Source organism: Penaeus monodon, chromosome 2, assembly GCF_015228065.2.
Source record: "Penaeus monodon isolate SGIC_2016 chromosome 2, NSTDA_Pmon_1, whole genome shotgun sequence".
Taxonomy (NCBI): Eukaryota; Metazoa; Arthropoda; class Malacostraca; order Decapoda; family Penaeidae; genus Penaeus; species Penaeus monodon.
Genome location: NC_051387.1, coordinates 3712049 through 3719548, shown reverse-complemented (window position 1 = coordinate 3719548; position 7500 = coordinate 3712049). Strand labels below are relative to the sequence as shown.

The 7500-nt window shown below is 43.3% G+C and overlaps 1 protein-coding gene across 1 annotated transcript in view; it reads left to right on the top strand.

The window, feature by feature from the left end:
- The window catches only part of LOC119580204, a 226176-nt gene that overhangs the window by 87315 nt on the left and 131361 nt on the right, over nucleotides 1–7500 (top strand). The window contains exon 2 of the mRNA XM_037928215.1: nucleotides 1083–1152. The gene's annotated coding sequence lies outside the window, so the exon portion shown is untranslated. The remainder of the gene's footprint in view (nucleotides 1–1082; nucleotides 1153–7500) is intronic.

The window sequence follows — 7500 nt, the reverse complement described above, 5'->3', positions numbered from 1 at the left end:
ATTACTTTAAGCTCTCATAACCACAAACACAACCATCAACAACAACAATGCAATAACCACCAGCAGCAACAACCACAACAACAACAACCACACCACCACCACCAACAACAACAACAACCACAACAACAAGAAAACAACAACAACAAACACAACACCACCACCACCACCAACCACAACAACCACAACCACAACTTCCCTTAAGCTCTCGCAACCACAAACACAACACCACCACCACCACCAACCACAACAACCACAACCACAACCTCCCTTAAGCTCTCGCAACCACAAACCTCCCCCTCTTCCATAATGGCTCCGTCCTTCTCGCAGCGTCAACAGGACGGGATCCAAGCAACGAGGACCTCTCAGAAGTGAAGCGAAAATCGTCCTTATGTCCTTCGCCTCTCGTGGCATCTTCTTGCTCTCTGTCTTGTCTCCGTGCACGTCGAGGGGGATTGTTCTATACCCCTTTGAGGGTTTTTTTTCAGTTTTGTTAAGGAAAGGAGGTTTTACATTCACACATACACACACACACACATACACACACAACACACACACACAGCACACACACATACACACACACAACACACACACACACACACACACAACACACACACACACACACACACACACACACACACACACACACACACACCACACACACACTTATTTTTTTTCTTTTTTTTTTTTCTTTCTTTCTTTTTTTTTGTGTGATTTTCGTGATTAAATGAGGTGCTGTAGGAAAGGAAGGGAAATGTGGATATTAATGAAATAAATAAATTTATTCGTCAACAGAGAAAATATGCACATAGACAAAAAATATATTTAAAAGTAAATGAAAAAAAAAAAACGTTGCCAAGCAAAGCAGCAGATCCTTCTGTTTACTTATGCAATATCTTCGTCATTGTTTACCCTCTCTCTGATGTTGAAACAGAGATGATATTGAACAACTTGCATACCGTTTATAAACATATGAATAACTATCATATAAAACCACCACCACCCGCTCAAAAAAAAAAAAAAAAAAAAAAAAAACTTCCTTTTTTCCCCTTTTTTCAAAATTTCGTTTTCTTTTTTCTCCTCAGGTGATCAAAGAAGGATCCAGTGTACTGCGTGGCCTGAAGGAGCACATCTTGAGGTTACTTGGAGTAAATGGTATGTAAATAAGCCTTATTCTCTGAGGTATTGAGAAGGAGGAGTGTTTCTGGAGATGGAGGAAGGGAGAGAGGAAGGGAGGGAGGTGGGAGGGAGGAGGGAGGGAGGGAAGGAAGGAGTATTTCTGGAGATGAAGGAAGGGAGAGAGGAAGGGAGGGAGGTGGGAGGGAGAGAGGGAGGGAGGAAGGAAGGAGTATTTCTGGAGATGAAGGAAGGGAGAGAGGAGGGAGGGAGGTGGGAGGAAGAGAGGGAGGGAGGGAGGAGTGTTTCTGGAGATGAAGGAAGGGAGAGAGGGAGAGAGGGAGGGAGGGAGGAAGGAGTGTTTCTGGAGATGAGGAAGGGAGAGAGGAAGGGAGGGAGGTGGGAGGGAGAGAGGGAGGGAGGAAGGAGTGTTTCTGGAGATGGAGGAAGGGAGAGAGGAAGGGAGGGAGGGAGGGAGGAAGGAGTGTTTCTGGAGATGGAGGAAGGGAGAGAGGAAGGGAGGGAGGTGGGAGGGAGAGAGGGAGGGAGGAAGGAAGGAAGGGGGAGAGAGGGAGGGGGAGGAGGAGTGTTTCTGGAGATGGAGGAAGGAAGAGAGGGAGGGAGGGAGGAGGGAGGGAGGGAGGAGGAGAGGGAGGAGTGTTCCTGGAGATGGAGGAAGGGAGGAGGAAGGGAGCGAGGAAGGATGGAGGAGGGAGGGAGGGAGGGATGAAGGGAGAAAGGAGGAGGGAGGGAGAGGGAAGAGTTTTCTGGAGAGGGGGAGGAAGAAAGGGAGAAAGTGAGGAAGGGAGGGAAAGAGAAAGGGAGGGAGAGAAAAAGGGAGAGAGGGACGAACGGAGGGAGATGGAGAGAGGCTTCAAGGAGGAGAGCCAGAGAAGAGAATTAAAGTTAAGAGAAAGAAAGAAAGGCAGAGAGAGAGAGAGAGAGAGAGAGAGAGAGAGAGAGAGAGAGAGAGAGAGAGAGAGAGAGAGAGAGAGAGAGAGAGAGAGAGAGAGAGAGAGAGAGAGAATCAAAGAATCAGAGAATCAGAGAATCAGAGAATCACAGATAAAGATAAAAAAAAAAAAAAGAGAGTACAAAGATAATCATAAAGAAAACATAGAGAAACAAACAAAACAACCAAAAAACTCAAAGCAACCAATCACCCAATCTCTTAATTACACAAACAAGCAATTCACAGACAGACACACCAAACTGAACCTCAAGGACCTCAAACTTTCACTTTCAAAGTTCAAACTCTCCCTTTCTCAAACTCAAATCTCTAACTTTCTCTCTCTCTCTCTCACCCTCTCTCTCTCTCTCTCACTCTCTCTCTGTCTCTCTCTCTCTCTCTGTCTCTCTCTCTCTCACTGTACTAGCCTCTGGGCTAGTACAGTGGTAACGTGTCGGCCTCTCATCCGAGGGGTCGGCGGTTCGCGCCCCGCCCAGGCGCGAGAAGTTGCAACTGTCGCCCGAGGTTACTGCTGTGGCTGGGCACCACGGCGGGCAGGACTCGGTTCCGCCGAGTCAGCAGCAGCTCACACACGTGAGCAAAAATCAGACAGACAGTATGTCACACCAAGAATATCCATTGTATCAAATGGAATCTAAACCAAACTTAAAAACTTAACTTAAACTTAAACTCTCTCTCTCTCTCTCAGACTTTCTATCTCCAACTCTCCCTCTCTCAAACTCAAATCTCCAACTCTCTCTCTCTCTCTCTCTCTCTCTCTCTCTCTGATTCTCTCTCTCCAACCCTCCCTCTCACTCACTCTCTCCAACTCTCTCCTCCAACGCATTCCCTCCAACCCTCACCCTTACGGAAGAATTAAAGCCGGGTTTGTTTTTCCTCCGCCCTTCGGTTCGCGCGCTGAGGTCCTAAAGCCGCCGATTGGGTTTACGGCAGCCGAGCGAAACACCGGCGACCAAGGAGTCAACAGCGGAAGGCAAAACGGCGACCACAGAGGAAGGGGTTAACAACGAAAGGCAAAACGGCGACCACAGAGGAAGGGGTTAACAACGAAAGGCAAAACGCCGACCACAGAGGAAGGGGTTAACAGCGGAAAGGCAAAACGGCGACCACGTGAGGAAGGAGTTAACAGCGGAAGGCAAAACGGCGACCACAGAGGAAGGGGTTAACAGCGAAAGGCAAAACGGCGACCACAGAGGAAGGGGTTAACAACGAAAGGCAAAACGGCGACCACCGTTCATTATTTCTTATTTTCAACTTTATTCAATATTTCTTATTTTCATTTTTACTTATTATAATTTATCTCTGTTTTCACCTATTCCTCCTTTTTTCTTCTCACTGAGTTTCTTTTTTCTTTGTGTTCTTATTCCTTCTTTTCCATATGCTGCCTTTTCCTTGTTCTTATATTTTTTTCCCTCTTCCTGTGTTTTTGTTTCTCTGTTTAGCTTCGTTCTCTTTATCTTCTTCTTCTTTTTCTCTTCCTCTCTTTCCTCGTTTCTCTCTGTCTCTGTCTGTCTTCTCTCTGTCTCTGTCTGTCTGTCTCTCTCTCTCTCTCTCTCTCTCTCTCTCTCTCTCTCTCTCTCTCTCTCTCTCTCTCTCCTCCTCCCTTCCCTCTTTTTCTCTTTCTCTTCCTCTCTTTCCTCGCTTTTCTCTCTCTCTTTCTTTCACCTCCTCCTTTTTCTTTTCTTCCTTTTCTCTTTCCCTCTTTCCTCGCTTTTCTCTCTCTCTCACCTCCTCCTTTTCCTCTTCTTCTCTTTCTCTTCCTCGCTTTGCTCGCCTTTCTCTCTCTCTCCCACCTCTTTTTCGTATTCTTCCTTTTCTCTTCCTCTCTCTCTCTCTCTCTCTCTCTCTCTCTCTCTCTCCCACTTCCTTATCTCCCTTAAGCCTTCTCCTTAAACTGCAAAATCTGGAAAGAAATAACGGACATAAAAAAAAAAAAAAAAATCGGTTAACGGCCGAAGAAGAAGAAAAAAGTAAATACAGAAAATTGGAAAATGGCAAAAAGAAACAACAATAATAATACAGTAAAAGAAGAAAATAAAATGATAAGCTGCACGACCGACACCCAGACGCCAGCCGGGGGGGGGGGGTAAGGATAGGGTAGAAGGAGGGGAGGAGGAGAGGAAGAAAGGGTGGAAAGAGGGGAGAAGGAGGAAAGGAAGGATAAAGATAAAGGATAACAGGTGGGAGGGAGGAAGGAAGGGAGGAGAAGGAGAAAGGAAGGAAGGAGGGGAGAAGGGGAAGAAGAGGAGGAAAGAGTGGGGAGAGAGCGGAGGGAGGAGAGTGGGAAAGGAAGAGAAGAGGTAAAGGGGATGGATGAAGGAGGGGAGGAGATAGAGAGGAAAGAGGGGAAAGACACGAGGGGATAAAGAGGAGAGGGGTAGAAGGAGGGGAGGAAATAAAGGCGAAGGAGGGGAATGAGGAAAGGGGGAAGAAAGAGAGGAAATAAAGAAGAGACTTAGAAGAAAAAGGAATAAGGAAAGAGAGGAGAAGGATAACCAACTCGATCGACATCAAATGAATAAAACTTTCAAACAAAACGGAAGGCGAAAAAAAATGAAATCAAAGAGAAAGAAAATGAAAAAAAGAAAGAAAAAACGGAATAAAAAAAATAAACCCGAGATAAAATGAACAAAAAAAAAACAACAACAACAGCATCGAAAACAAAGAGTAAAACAGAAATTCACACAAAAAGAAACAGAAAAAAAGAAAAAAAAAAAAAAAAAAAAAAACGCACACACACGCACACAAGGCAGACAAATCACAGCTAATTTTTTCTCTCGATTGGTTGACATGACTCAGCAACTTGGCACATCAACTCGCGGAAGACTTTGAGCGATTGTGATGCTTGGGAGAAAGAGGAAGAGGAGAGGGGAGAGGAAGAGGAGGGGGAAGGGGAGAGGGGAGAGGAAGGGGAAGGGGAGAGGGGAGAAGGAAGAGGAAGGGGAGAAAGAGGAAGAGGAGAGGGGAGAGGAAGGGGAAGGGGAGAGGGGAGAGGAAGGGGAGGAAGAGGAGAGGGGAGAGGAGAAGAGGAGGAAGAGGAGAAGGGAGAGGAAGAGGAGATGGAAGAGGAAGGGGAGGAAGAGGAGAGGGGAGAGAAGGATAGGTAAGGAAGGAAGGGAAGGTAAAGGTAAGAAGGTATGGAAAATGGAAGTGATAAATGGGGGTGAAAGAGACAAGGATTACGAATGGGAGGAAGAGAGAGAAAAGAGAACAGGGAGAGGGAGAGGAGGAAGAAATAGAGGAAGTGGGAAAGCAGACAGAATGGGAGGAAAGGGGGTGGGAGGAGGAGGAGGAAGAAGGGGCAGGGGGGGGAGGGAGGGAGGGAGGGAGGGGGCGGAAAGGGAAGAGAATGGGAGGAAAGAAAAGATTAGAATGGGGGGAGGGGGAAGGGGGGGAGGGAGGAGGGGAGGGGGGAAGGGGGAAGGGGTAGAAGAAAAATTTTGCCATCTATATTTCGCGGTCGAGATATCTGACGGAAATAGATTTATTTCATCTCGAATTTCTTTTCTGATCTTTATTTTATTTTATTTTCTCTCTCGATCGGGCGAGGGAGGGGGAGGGGAGAGGGGAGGGGGGAGGAGGAGGGAGGTTATAAGGTACGCCGGTGATTGTGGCAAAAAATGGGGGAAAAAAAAAGAGAAAAAAGTAAAAAGTAAAAAAAGAAAAAAAAAGGAAAAAAAAGAAAAAAAATCTTTCGTAAAAAGAAAAAGGAAAAAAAAAAAAAAGGAAAAAAAAAACGTCTTTCGTTTTAAAACTTTTCACCAACATTTAGATTGCTGTTGAGTTTTCATTACAATGATGTTTAGAAAAAAAAAAGAGCAAGAAAAAGAAAATACGATTGTTTTCCAAAAGTTTCAGAGATTTATTACGGCACTTTGGCTCCCTTTCCTTCCCCAAACTTGAAATTTTCGAAGCTTAGAACAAACGGCAAACAATATTTTCTCTCTTGCGGTATAACATAGCATATTCTTCGGGAGTAATCATATTTTCGCGTCGTCTCTCGAAAATTAACGAAAGGAAAGGCAGAAAACTCAGGAATTGGTCTCTGTTCCGTGTTTTTTTTTTTCGGGAGATGAATTTAACTCGTTATAAAAATAACTTTTGTTCACGTATCGAGTGCGATTTTTTTTTTTTTTTTTTTTTTTTTGGGGGGGGAGGGTATTTTTGTTTATTTTTTATTGATTGATTGGTTGATTTTACTTTTTGGGTGTATTCTGTTTTTTTTTCTCTCTCTCTTTTTTCACTTTTCGGATCTATTATATTTTTTATTTGTTAATTTATTTATTTTACTTTTTGGGTCAATCATAATTCTCTCTTTTTCTTTTTCTTCATTTTTTCGGGTTTATTCTTTATTTTTTTAAATTATTATTATTATTTTTTTTTTGTTTCACTTACGTTTCTTTCTTTCTTTCTTTCACTTCTTGGATTTTATATATATTTTTCCCCTTCTTTCACTTATCTCTTCTTTTATTATTCGGATATAATATATTTTCTTGTTTTAACTCTTGGGATCCATTATGATTTTTTTTTCCGGTCTATTATTATTGTTATCTTTTCTTTCTTTTTTTTTTTTTGACTTTCGGAACAATTTTTCTCTTTCACTTTTCGGATTTTTTTCTCTCTCTTTTCGTTTTTTTTTCTTATTCTTATTCTTATTATTTACTTTTAGATTTTCTTCCCCCTTTTTTTTCTCTCTTTTCGGATTTTTTTTGTGTGTGTTTTTTCTCCATTTTTGAGACCCATACTATTTTCTTTCCTTCCTCCACTTTTCGAACCTATATTTCTACCAATCCGTTCGTAAAATAAGCGCAAAGACATTCATACACCAAGACCCGTTTACAACCTTTTACGAGAAAACTGTGAGCATTGAGTACGTTCAAACGCACTTACGTTTTCCGCGTTAATGATCGTGAGACGCCAATAAATTCTCTCAAAGATACATTTTGCCGAAGATCTTTTTAACCCCTAAAGGTGAATGAAGTTTTTTTTTTTTTTTTTTCGTCGTCAAAGGACTCGGAAAACAGCTTTAATGTTCCCTGCTCCACCGGCCTGGCACTCTAAGATACCTTCTAAGACGTAAACAAAACGAGAAAAAACAAGCCAAAAATAAAAACATTAAAAGGAAAAAGATGAAGAAAAAAAATGGTGAAGCAAGAGATCTTCTTTGCCTTCCGTTGTCTCTCTCCTTTCAATCTCTCTCACTCTCTCTCTCTCTCTCTCTCTCCCTCTCTCTCTCTCTCTCTCTCTCTCCTCTCTCTCTCTCTCTCTCTCTCTCTCTCTGTGTCTTCCCTCGTTTCTCGGGTTTCTCCTCTGCTTCCCCCTCGTCTCCTTTCTTTTTTTTTCTTTCTGAGTGTTCCTCGTGCATTGGTGTTTTCTCTCTCCCTCAGGTGTGTTTACTCAGTTCTCTGCTTAGGATC